Source organism: Pseudophryne corroboree, chromosome 2 (assembly GCF_028390025.1).
Source record: "Pseudophryne corroboree isolate aPseCor3 chromosome 2, aPseCor3.hap2, whole genome shotgun sequence".
In the NCBI taxonomy this organism is placed as follows: Eukaryota; Metazoa; Chordata; class Amphibia; order Anura; family Myobatrachidae; genus Pseudophryne; species Pseudophryne corroboree.
The window spans coordinates 549,504,656-549,517,979 of record NC_086445.1 but is presented as its reverse complement, the minus strand read 5'-3'; the positions used below and the strand labels follow the sequence as shown (position 1 = coordinate 549,517,979).

Below are 13,324 nucleotides of genomic sequence, written 5' to 3'. Positions count from 1 at the left end.
GATGGACCCCTTCGCCGAGCAGCCGGGAGCAGCGGTGATCGAGAGGGAGAGGAGACGAGAGAGAGTCTCTGGCTCAGTGATTACCTGACCGGCGGTGAAGTGACAGCTGCGGGCAGACAGGCTTGGGGACATACTGAATAGTGGTAGGCACCCACCCAGGGCTGTGGCAGTGTACAGTCTGGAGAGGCGGTCCGCAGTTAATTTCCCGATCAGCGCATCGGAGGAGTGGGGACCTATCAGACAGCATCTGGAGGAAGGGTCACCTCCCTCGGATAACTGGAGGAAGAGTCGGGGGAGTACTAGAGAGAGCCTCCTGAAGTAAAAACCGTAAGTGTACTGATACCATACAATGCCCCTACACTCAGCTGCCAGGAGCACTGTAATACAGATAAGGCATTGGCACGGCCTCAGTGGGTCAGCAAACATCATCCCCGCTGGCATTATTTGTCAAATGGCTATCATTATATTGCTAAAATAATAAAAGCAATCGGGCCAAGTATACTCCCCATTGATAAGAAGACCACTATTACGCCCGGGTGGTAAACCATTCAGCTATACGTAGTGTACAATTCAACTGCTGAATGAAGATTAGAGTGCGTAGGTTTACCACGGTTGAACATGCCAGTATATAGTATCCCGAGGCATCACAGTGAATGACAGCTGCCACATTCCTAGCAATTTATTTCACTACATTGACTAACTGGATATGAGGCAGGAAAGACTCGTGGATATTTAATTAACCTCAATTCTACTCACAGTATTCAAAGTAATTTGCATGACAATAATAGAAGTAACGCAGACTGGCATGGATAATAGATTGTTACCCTTACATCCACCAGTATGGCCACACAGTGAATAAGTATCCTCTAATCTACCGTTATTGTAGAGAGAGAAGAGCATACATTATAGTATCCTATCTACTACCCTGTATCTAACCTCTACCAGATCCTAAGTGGAAGGAAAAAGTATATATCTACTTAACCAAGTAATACCACAGACTGACGCACAGTCACTCCATAATTTGACAAGGGAACTACCATGACCCTGGAGCGTACCTAGGAAAATAATTCCCAGAAGAACTTCTAAAGTGGATTAAGTACCCTGCTCCTCTTCTAACTTTCTCCAGTGATATCAGACTGAAGGTCAAGATAGTCAGCGGATTAGTATATGGTTAGGCAGTTATTGGGAATATAGCTGATGGTGCACCATAGTATAATTTGTATGATTTAAGCTATAAATAAATATCTAATTGTATTATTTTTACCAACCCGGGTCAATAGTCTTATAGACTATTGGATGGTTAAAGTTTTTTTGTATTGCATTCAGTTATTTTATGTCAATAGATCGCTTATGTGATGAACAATTCATACTGAGGACTACCCTCTACGCAGATGAAAGGTACGATGTGTTCAATGTACTCTACTTGATTGATAATAAGTAAACACCCATATACTTACCAGTGACGTAGTCTGTTTCTTGGAGTTGGAATCTAAAAGGAAAGACGGTAATTTCGTTAGTCACTCGGTCATACTATTGGGGTCTCTCAAGGGAAATAGATATATTATATAGATAGGGGTGGGATTGATAAAATATCCTATATCTAGGCGTTCCCAAGCTCGCCCGGAAATCTACTCATCCAAATAGCTTGGGTGGAGGCACAGTCGGTTAGTTCACTGTAACCCATCACCTGTGCCAGGGTTACACCACAGAACACTGCGGTCCACAGTGGGACAGCGGGACGGACACTCAAAGAAAAACGGGACTGTGCTGCTGAATGTGGGACAGTTGGGAGGTATGTGCTGTGGGTGTTGTACTACTAATGCCTTTTTTATATTTGCAAATGATTTTGCAATGATTGAATCCACTAGAATGTCTAATGCTCACAATAATACCTTATTTCACAAAATGCTCCTCTATGCCCAGAACCAGGTTGCAGGCAGTTAATCATATACAGATTTTTTTGAATCTGAAACTTTTACCGGTTACGACTGGAGATGCAGGATGCGGAAGGCAAGGTGTACTTTAGTATATTTTAATGTACACAAGAAAGAGAGAACTGATGATGTCACATGATTTAAAAATGGGTGTAAGTGTATCTGACATATGCATGGAATAAACCTGGTGCATATGGTACTGATGCTGACCCCCATTGTACAGAATGTCATCAATTTATACTAACAGCTTTTTGAGACATAAATGATGTCCAATATGCATGCAAATCAGCAATGCAGGTAGATTATTGGGGGGAGGGGGGAGGGTTACTGTGTATTACAGTGGTGTAGCTAGGCTTCCTGTCATCCAAAGCAAAGATTCAGCTAGACGCCCCCCTCCCAATACCTCCATCACCAACCTTCTACATATTTGTTCTTAAAGGGTTTAGAGAGGCTGATTATCAGTGGCATGCTGATGGTCCACATTGGTGTCTTTTGCATGCATCTGCGAGTGTGTGTTGTGAATTGCGAATGCGAGTGTGCATTATGACTTAGCAGTGTTATTATAAATGCATGCGCAGTGTGATTTAGATGCATACGCAGTGTGTTACTTAGATGAATGAACAGAATGATTTAGATGTATGTGTAGTGTGACTTAGATGCATGCACAGTGTGACTTAGATGCATGTGCAGCATGACATAGATGCAATGGCAGTGAGCCTTAGATGCATGTGACTTAGATGCATGCATGTGCAGTATAACTTTGATTAAGATGCATGCACAGTGTGACAGTTACATATACAATGTGACTTGGATGCATGTGCAGTGTGATTTATCAGTGTGATTTAGATGCATGCACAGTGATAGATGCATGTGCAGTGTGATTAAGATGCATGTGCAGTGTGATTTAGCAGGGCGACTAGTAGCGGATCTTGCCACAGGCAAGCAGGACTTTTGCCCGGGGCGCCGTTGCCCCGAGGGCGCCGCCGCCATCCCGAGGGCGCCACCACCGTGGCAAGATCTTCTACTGGTTCCGATGCCGTGCACGATGACGTCATCGCACACCGCATGGCATTGTGGGAGCGACCATAGATGCTAGAGGTAATAATTGACCTCTAGTGTCTATGCAGTGCTATGGGAGAGACGTCATGACGTCTCTCCCATAGATCCAAGGAGCGGCGCCGGTGGCCAGAGGAGGAGGGCATCAGTGGTCGGGTAGCAGGAGCGGGGATGGTGAGTATTTATGTATTTATTTTTGTAAGCGGCACAGCTAGAGGGAGCACATTACTGGGGGCACAGTACTGGGGGCACAACTACTGAGGGCACAGCTACAGGGGGCACAGTATTAGGGGCACAGCTACAGGGGGCACAGTACTGGGGGAACAACTACTGAGGGCACAACTACAGGGGGCACAGTCCTAGGGGGCACAACTACTGAGGGCACAGCCACAGGGGGCACAGAATTGGGGGTACAACTACTGAGGGCACAGCTACAGGTGGTATAACTGACCATGCCTCTTCCCCATGAAGCCACGCACCTATTTTTTGCCACGCACCTACTGCGCGCACTAACCCTATTTTGCCTGTCGGGGGGTGCCTCATTCATGACATATACAGTATAACTAGCATATAGTGCCTTATTCATGACATACATAGCTAACAAATAGTGCCTTATTCATGAAATATATAACATATATTTCCCCATTCATGATATATATAACTAACCAGTAGTCGACGTGGGCCGGTTTAAACCAGTATGGCATACCATCACATCGAGCACTGCCTTCAAGATTTCAAATTCAGCGATATTCACATGCCAATTGGAGCTCTCAAAACGGTAGCCAATCAGGAGTGGCCACACGCCACTCCTGATTGGCTGCCAGTCCACGGCAGATTTGAAATAGTGGTGGTCATAGGCGGACCAGAGCTGCACCGAAGGCCTCCACCACCGACGACCGCAGCCTCCTTCGCACCCACGCCCACAGCCTGCTCCTCCACACCGCTGTTGCCCACAGCACAGCCTCCTCCGCACCGCCGCTGCTCATTAGGTAATCTTACGCTTCTGTTTCTCTCTCCCTAGTGTATGTCCTTGTTGTACCTCTCTCTGTCATTCTCCCTGTCCCTATGTCCATGCTGTCACTCTCCCTGTCCCTATGTCCCTGCTGTCACTCTCTCTGTCCTATGACCCTCTCACACTTCCTGTCCCTATGTCCCTACTGTCACTCTCCCTGTCCCTATGTCCCTCTCACACTCCCTGTCCTTATGTCCCTCTGTCACTCTCCCTGTACCTGAATTGCGGCTTATGCTGTGTGGCATAATGTGAATTTTGGCTCATACTGTGTGGCATAATGTGAATTTTGGCACATACTGTGTGCCATAATGTGAACTTCGACTCATACTGTGTGGCATAATGTGAATTTTGGCACATATTGTGTGACATAATGTGAATTTTGGCTCATTCCATGTGGCATAATGTGAATTTTGTCTCATTCTGTGTGAATTTTGGCTCGTTCCATGAGGCATAATGAGTAAGGGGCACCAGTACTAGTTAGTACAAGGGGTCCTACTATTGTGGTGCATAATGTGTATAAGGGGTATATGGTATAGTACACTACACTTAAGGACATGCCCCCTTTTGAGCAGCCTTCACTTTTCCATACCCCCACTTCAAAATTTCTACGACCACTGTAACTAACAAATAGTGCACTTTTCATGAAATAGCAGTGTTCCATTGACAGTGCCGTAAGTAGACCCTGTGCCAGAAAAATAATTGGTGCCCCCTTTCCCACCATACTCAAAATAGGGACATTGCTCACCAAAGGCGAGCGTAAAAAATATAGGGGTATTGCCTTATAGGGGAAGGGGCGTGTCCATAGAATAGTACCAATTCACATAACACGGCACACACGGTGTAAGTGTGTGTGGTTTTAACATAGAAACATAGAATTTGACTTTACCTTTACCTTCCAATACACTGGTCGGAGGGGACACACCATGCTGGTGGCTGACAAGCTTTGGCATTTCTACAACACAGCGGGAAGCCGGGAGGGGTGGGGGTGGCTGACAGGCTTTGTACTTTTACAACATAGCGGGAAGTAGAGATGGACACACCATGCACCCAGCTGACAGCCTTCGGTACGTCTTCAACAGAACAGGAAACCTGAAGAGACACACTGCTGCCCGACAACTGCAGCGTTTCCCGACTACCATTCTAGCTAACAGTATAACAAGTAGTCGGGTGCTACAGCTACATAGCGTGGTAACACTTTGCAGGGCAGACCTACAGGTGTTGCCAGCAGTTCTTCACCCACAGTGCACTTATGCTGTGTGCCAGGCACCGCTGGCACACACCTAGTTATGGCCCTACCCATTGATCAGATAAGCTGATTATTTTGCAATTGTAAGGAAAAAACAATTGATCATCATCATAATTATTTCTGCACTTTAGGGACCATGATAGTTATTTAACTGGCTCCTGTACTTTCATCCTGGCTCCTAGATTTTAGAAATATTTGTCAAGCCCCGTTATATAAATCTTACTCTGTAACAGTCATATTCAGCTTGTTATCCTAGTTGTTTTAACAGGATTTCCCTCTTTCACATTCAACAAAATACCTTAATGAGGTATAATTCTGGCATCTCTAATTATACAGTTATTTTAGTGAAATTTACAGTAATATGAAAGTTCTCGTCACATTCATCAAATACCTTAATGAAGGTGTAGTTCTCACGCCTGCTGGTTACTGTTAGTAGCTGTAATCTCCCACTTATAGCAGGGGGTCTTTATATCTGTATCCGGATTCCTATTTCATTTTAGCAATAGTGATTACCTCTGAGGAAGATTGTTTTGATTGTTACTAGCGCAATATAGGTTTTCTATTTGTTGGTCATCTAAAGCAGTGGTTCTCAACCTTGGTCCTCAAGTACCCCCAACAGTTCATATTTTCCAGGTCACCTAGCTGGTGCACAGGTGTATTCATTACTCAGTGACACATTATAAAAGACCCACAGGTGGAGCAAATTATTTCACTTGCAATCCTGCGAGGAGACCTGGAAAACATGAACTGTTGGGGGTACTTGAGGACCAAGGTTGAGAACCACTGATCTAAAGGACAGAAGGTTCAACTGTTTTATTATCTGCAGACAGATGTAGAAAAATGAATTAGAGTGAAAAATGCTTGAAAAATAGCATGAAAAAAAACTAATATTAGACACTCCACTTTTTTTGTAAACACATTTTATTGTATCTCAAAAGGTAAGCAAATAAAACATTAAAAAAGGGGAGACACTCCCTGAAAGAGGTAAGAGCAAGCAAATAATCAGATTATATAATCAGGGAGTGAGAGAGAGTACCATATACCATTTAGGCTACGGAGTTGCCAAGACAATACAGACAAACCAGGAAACGAGACAGGGACAAAAGGAAATAGAACTGGGGGGAGTGTGGGTGGAATCTAAGAAGGAATGGGGGGGGGGGGAGCGGAAAGACAGAGGATACCAGAATACAGTGTATTGTGGAAGATTAGAGACAGATTAATACAATCTAAATCCGTAGAGCAGAGGAAGCATTTGCAGGGTTACATATGTTTATAGCAACGTATCAGGTACAGGATAAAGGCACAAAGCAAAGAGGGGGCACAACAGGAGTCCCTCAGCAAACAAAGTGGGATTTTATTCTGGACCAGTCCTGGTTCCCAAAGTACAGCGGAAATGTCCGTTTTAATTGAGCGAATCCCATTTATTGTGACGTTAGGATAGGGACAATGGTTCATTGAGGAGCAAAGATCGCATGTCAAAATACATAAACTGGAGAAGACGAGATTTCAACTCTTGTAGAGTGGGAGCCGTTTTTTTAATCCAATGGAGTAGTATTAACTTTTTTGCCAGAGTTAAAATAATGACAAGGAAGGGAATTCATGTATGGGGACGAGGACCCAACTCCCAACTGTCAAACCAAAGTAATAAACATGCTTCAGGTGAGGGTGAAAGTGAGACATTGAGGATTTCGTTAACATAGCATATCAACTTACACCAGAATCTGCGTATTTTGGAGCAACCCCAATAACAGTGAAAAAACTTTGCATTAGACATAGAGCATTTCATACAAGTGCCTAATTCACTACATGTATTTCCTCTGGGCGGGAGAGATGTAGGCCCTATGAATATATCTAAAGTGGGTCTCCTCTAAGCAGGCAGATTGTAAGTGTTTAGAGTATGAGAAGTACTGGGAGAACACAAGACCTGAGCATGCTGTGAGGGAAGGTATATCCGCGACCCAACTTGAAAGTATTTTCTTTGAAAATAGGGTGGCATCTGGTTTGGCTGAAATTAGTCGGGGATAGAGGTGTTGGAGTCTGTATCCTATGGATGAATGGGACTGTAAGAGGTGAAGAATGATGTGTGTGTTGGGTGGAGGGGATGCAGGGCGGGGGAGTGATTGCACATAATGTCTGACTTGGAGGTATAGGTAAAACAGGCTATTGGGAAGAGAGAACTGTTGCTAGAGATCCGCGAAGGAGAGGACATTGCCACCTGGGTCAAAGACCTTGTTCACAAGAGCCACACCCTTCCGTCTCCAAACCCGGAACGAAGGATTGTTCAGGGAGGGAGAGAAGTCAGGGTTACCCCAGAGAGGGAGATACGGGGAGAATCGAAAATCCCTTCTCAGTTTTTTGTGTAGACTTATCCAGTTGATGTAAGTGTCGTGGAACATGATATTGGAGTAAACTGAGTGAGGAATACTAGAGGATTTGAGGTGCAATAGGGCAGCGGGGGAGAAAGGGGAAAAATGGGATTGTCAAGTGCAACATCCGTAAAGGTAGAGTCATCTAATAACCAATCCCCAGCATAACGGAAGAAAACAGAGGTGGTATATGACTTGAAATCTGGTATCCCCAGGCCTCCTAAACTTTTAGGGAGCATAAGTTTAGCAAGAGCAATTTGGGGGCGCCTCCCATTCCATAGAAAGGAGGAGATAGCGGAATTGATGGAAAGAATATCACCATTGGTGAGGGCAACAGGCAACATTTGAACCATATAAAATATTTTAGGGAAGATAACAGTCTTCACCGCCGACGCTCTCCCCAATAGAGACAGTGGAAGATGGTTCCATGACAGCATCAAGGCAGACACTTTTTGAATAATGTGGGAGAAATTCGCCTTATACAAGTCTTTTACCTTACTGGTGACATGGACACCGAGATATTTAATCTGGGACAAATTAATCTTAAAACAAGAGAAAGCGGGAACAGAGGCCAGATCTAGAAAGTATGAACCAATCGGCATCAACTCCGATTTTTCTACATTCACCTTATAGCCGGAAACCGTGCCAAAGGCTTCGATCAGGGCCATAATGTGTGGGATAGAGGTAAGTGGGTCAGTGATGAAGAGCAGCATATCATCTGCATAAAGGGAAACTTTTAATTCACAGTCGGAAATTTTTATGCCCTTAAATCCAGGTGAGTTACGCAACAGGATGGCAAGTGGCTCGATGCCAATTGCAAAGAGGAGGGGGGAGAGTGGGCACCCCTGTCGCGTACCCCTGTATAAGGAGAAGCGGTCCGAAATCTGTCCATTACATAGTATCTGTGAGATAGGGTTGGAGTATAAAAGTTTAATATAAGAGATGAAGGTAGAGGAAAACCCAAAATTAGACATGGTATTATAAAAATGTGGCCATAGAACAAGGTCAAAGGCCTTTTCTGTGTCTAGTGACATAATGATGCCCGGCGGGGGGGTGTCTGAGGAGTGTTGCAAGTGCTGTACCGCCGATATGACCTTCCGCACGTTCAGGACCGAGTGTCTGCCCGAAATAAATCCGGTTTGATCCGGATGAATAATAGAAGGTAAAATCTTTTTAAGCCTTTCAGATAAAATCTTAGTAAGAATTTTATAATCCGAGTTCAACAAGTAAATCGGCCTATAAGAGGCAGGCAAGGTCAGATCCCGCCCTGGCTTAGGTAAAACTCTGATATAAGCGGCATTAAAATATAGAGGGGCCTGTCCAGACCGTAATATGTGATTAAAAACGAGCACCAATGTGTCCTGAACGTAAGGAAGCATCAGCTTGTAGAAGCTAACACCAAACCCATCGGGACCAGTGGCAGTACCTTGTTTTAAGGACTTAATCACACAGGAGACTTCCGTTGGACTTATGGGGGCAGTCAAATCGACATCTAAAATCAGAGGATAATCTAGGGGGAGCGTACTCAGACTCAGGAAGAAATGTAGAGGAGGTGGATGCGTCATTCTCAGGGGAGAAAGAAGGGACAGACGAGTAAAGGGATGCATAGAAGTCCTTGAGGACCGAGACAATCTGAATGTTGGAGGCTGTAAGGGATCCGTCGGGATTCCTTAGGGGGTGAACTAAAGAAGAGGGTCTAGTGCCGTTTAACATATTAGTTAGTAGTTTACCGGACTTGTTCCCAAACCGGTGGTAAAGATAATTTACTGCATATAAGGATTTATTACCTCTACTGCTCAAGTATTCATTGAAGTGAGTCTTAGCAGTAAGGTATACCTGCTTATTAGTTATATTAGGGCATTGGCAATAAGCTGAGTAGGCAGTGGAAAGCAAACTCCGCAATGTTAAATAAGTGGCAGCATATGATTTGTTGAGACGGGCCACATATGAAAGAATGTTGCCCCGTAGTACCGATTTAGCTGCTTGCCAAAATAGGGGGGGGATTATCAATCACGTGGGACTGATTATTTGCGTAGTATTCTTCCCAACTAGTTTGAAGCATTGTTTTAAATTCCAAGGAGGCCAAAAGGTGGGATGGGAAACGCCATATGATCTTGTTAGGGGGTTCATCAGAGATGTGCAAAGTGAACCATTGTAGTAAATGATCCAAAACAGATATCGGTTCAATCTCCACGGACGAGACTCTTGTGAACAAGGCCAGAGACAGCAACAGGTAGTCTATGCGAGACAGAGTGTGATAGGCGGCAGACAAACAGGTATACATTTTGACAGTGGGATTAATGACTCTCCAGATGTACACAAGTGACAATTGTGTGGCAAAATGGGGAATACCATACTTAGGAAGTGAGAAAGAGTGTGAGGGGGCAGAAGACCTATACAGATATATATCTGAGATGAGGTTAAAATCACCGCAGACCATCAAACCTTCGTCCATATAAGGCGTCAGTAAGGTAATTAGTTTCATAAAAAAGTGTCTTTTGCACACTGTCGGGGCATATACATTACATAAGGTGTATCGTTTAGAGTGTAGTATAATGTGTGCGACAACAAACCTGCCTTCAGTGTCAGGGATAATTTTTAGATGCTCACAGGGAAGCTGGCGTTTAATCAATATGGCTACTCCACGGGACCTGGAATTAAAAGAAGCACTAGCTAATAATTTCCACCCCAACATTTGCAATTTCAGCATTTCCGCGGGAACCAAATGCGCCTCCTGAATAAAAACAATATCTAAATGTAATCTATTACAGTACAACAAAATTTTCCTTCGCTTAGCAGGGGAGTTGAAGCACCCCACATTGAAGGACCCAATCTTAATTTCTGCAATAATGTACAATCATGCATTGTAATCTGAGCTGTAAGGTATCCAGAAAGGAAGAGTGGAGAACTAGAAGAGCCCATAGAGTGGCATGGGAGGGGGAGGACACTGGGGGAAAAACAGAAAGGGGGGGGAACACGAAGACAGAGACAAAACATTAAAGAACATGACTAGCATGTTCAGGACAGATATGAAACAATCAAATAACTTCCGGAGGCCCGGAAAAATTTGGAGAACCAATAGGTACAGAGTCCAAAACAACATAAACCCGGAGCATTACTCCCTCCGTGCCCGGGCATTAGTAAAATTGTAATTCCTCATCGCAAGGCGGGACAACATGTAGTGGAGCAAAAGCCAAGTATGAGCATAAAGAACATAAAATCTTAATGACATGAGCCAAAAGTGTTGAGACAGAACAGCTTGCATGCGGTTAGCAACAACAGTGGGGAATGAGAACCGGAGACTTCCGCAGTGTCAATTAGGGTCAGAGATGTCCGCTTCAGAGCAAGAGCGACCTTCACAGAGGAAGTCAGCAGCATCATCCGAAGTGGTGAAGTCATAATTTCTGTCCTTGTCGAAGATAAGTAATTTAGCGGGATATATCAATGCAAATTTTCTCTTGTCGGCAATGAGACGTGAGCAGATAGGAGAGAAAGAACGGCGTGCTTTCGTCAATTCGGCAGAAAAGTCTTGAAAAAGTCTAAGGGGGTCATTCCGAGTTGTTCGCTCGCAAGCTGCTTTTAGCAGCTTTGCACACGCTAAGCCGCCACCTACTGGGAGTGAATCTTAGCTTATCAAAATTGCGAACGAAAGATTAGCAAAATAGCGAATAGACACCTCTTAGCAGTTTCTGAGTAGCTCCACACTCACTCGTCATCTGCGATCAGTTCAGTGCTTGTCGTTCCTGGTTTGACGTCACAAACACACCCTGCGTTCGCCCAGACACTCCTCCGTTTCTCCAGCCACTCCCGCGTTTTTCCCAGAAACGGTAGCGTTTTTTCGCACACACCCATAAAACGGCCTGTTTCCGCCCAGAAACACCCACTTCCTGTCAATCACATTACGATCACCAGAACGAAGAAAAAACCTTGTAATGCCATGAGTAAAATACCTAACTGCATAGCAAATTTACTTGGCGCAGTCGCACTGCGGACATTGCGCATGCGCATTAGCGACTAATCGCTCCGTTGCGAGAAAAAAAATACTGAGCGAACAACTCGGAATGACCCCCTAAGATTCTTGCCTTCCCAATTCAGGATAGGCTGTTTCCTGGAGGCGCGCCATATTTCCAACTTATGTGTGTAACTCAGACATTTAAAGATTAGTCACTCTGGGGCGGGTGTCAGCAGGACGGGGAGGGGGACCAATACGATGCACCCATTCTATGACCATATCTTTACAGGCATCTTGAATGCCAAGGAGTTATTCCGTCTGGAACTATTTTTGATTTCCTCCAGCTTATTAATAAAGGCATAGTTATCTTTTTCAAGACGTTTAATTTCACACTGCATATCAGCGATGTTGTGGGCCATAGAGCCTATCCTGTTCTCCGCTGTGGAGACTTGTGTGTTTAATTGCTGCAGTTACGCTGTGATATCACTCACCGCCTTGGTCAGCAGCTGGCCCATGGTGGATGAGATGGCGTCCACTAGATCCCTATAAAGAAGCGGGCTGTCACGGTACCTGGGAGGGGAAGCCGTGTCCGAGTCCAACGTGTCCGCCATGGACTTCTTGGACGCCGGGGTGTGTGAAAGGGAGTCGCCGTCCGGCGCCATGACAGGGTCCGCTTCTCTCTTAACTTGTCACAGCGACTGCTGCTGCAAGCGCGGCAGCTGCATGGCGGTCACAAATTTGTCCATCCCGGATGGACAGCAGGTGGGGGGGATTAAAGTGGGGAGGATTGGAGGTGGTAAGGCCTTGTAAAGTGGAAATTTAGCCGGGCACGAGCTGTGAGATGGAGCAGCTCACTCCATGCACCCGGAACCGGAAGTGTAGACACTCCACTTTATAATCTATTATTATCACACCTTTTTGTCTCACTGCAAAAATGAAAAAATGTGGCAGTCAACCACGTCCCTGCTTCCAAGCATTAGGTTTAGGGATGCCCTCAGTCTGTCCATGCATGTTTGGGGGTCATTGATAGTTCAAACATCAATGGTTTCCTCCCAATGGTTAAAAACCATAGGCCATTGATGCATAACCTGTTGATGACCATCCTTGACCACTGTTTCTGTGGACTTTTGTCATCGCATCCCAGGTACTCAGCTAAGATGACCACTTTCTCCTAGATGTGGGAAACCCGAGTCTCTATAGACTGTGACCCCCACGTGGTCTCCCATTAGCCAGCACCATGATGTGGCTGGCAAACTCATCCCATGGTGATGCCGCTCATCTGCCTTTATGAACTCTGTGCCTAAGCACATCTCCAGCTCTACTGGTGACTCCTGGCCCACATCACTGGCAAGTGTGTTCACTCCCTTCAACTCTGTTGGTTAATACACAGCAGCAATTATTACTGGCCATGTAAGGTCTGTGATAGGCAGGGGTGTATCTAGGGCCCCAGGCAAGTAAGGGACCGGTGGCTCCACCTCCATATTTTAAATAGGGACTGCAGTAAACAGTATCTGCTCCTCGTCCCTCTCAGCACCACTCACTAAGAGAACATGGCAGGAAGAGCAGGAAGAGTTGGCCCCAAGTGATGAATGGATTACAGTCCTTACAGCAAAGGTGCAGGTGAGAGGCTGCAACCTACAGAAAAAGGTTTGAAGCTCCACACTTATTACTCTCTAATAAAAAATAGGAATTTGGGCAATGGTAGGTGGTGCGTTAAATAATATCACTGACATTTGAGATAGGTGTTGAGATGAGATC

At 45.0% G+C, this 13,324-nt stretch overlaps 1 long non-coding RNA gene across 2 annotated transcripts in view; it reads right to left on the bottom strand.

Annotated features, from left to right (window-relative positions):
* LOC135050965 (uncharacterized) overlaps positions 1-13,324 on the bottom strand; it is a 127,009-nt gene that overhangs the window by 96,860 nt on the left and 16,825 nt on the right. For both annotated transcript variants that reach the window (XR_010241953.1, XR_010241952.1), the window contains exon 2: positions 1,458-1,489. This is a non-coding gene — a long non-coding RNA (uncharacterized LOC135050965). The remainder of the gene's footprint in view (positions 1-1,457; positions 1,490-13,324) is intronic.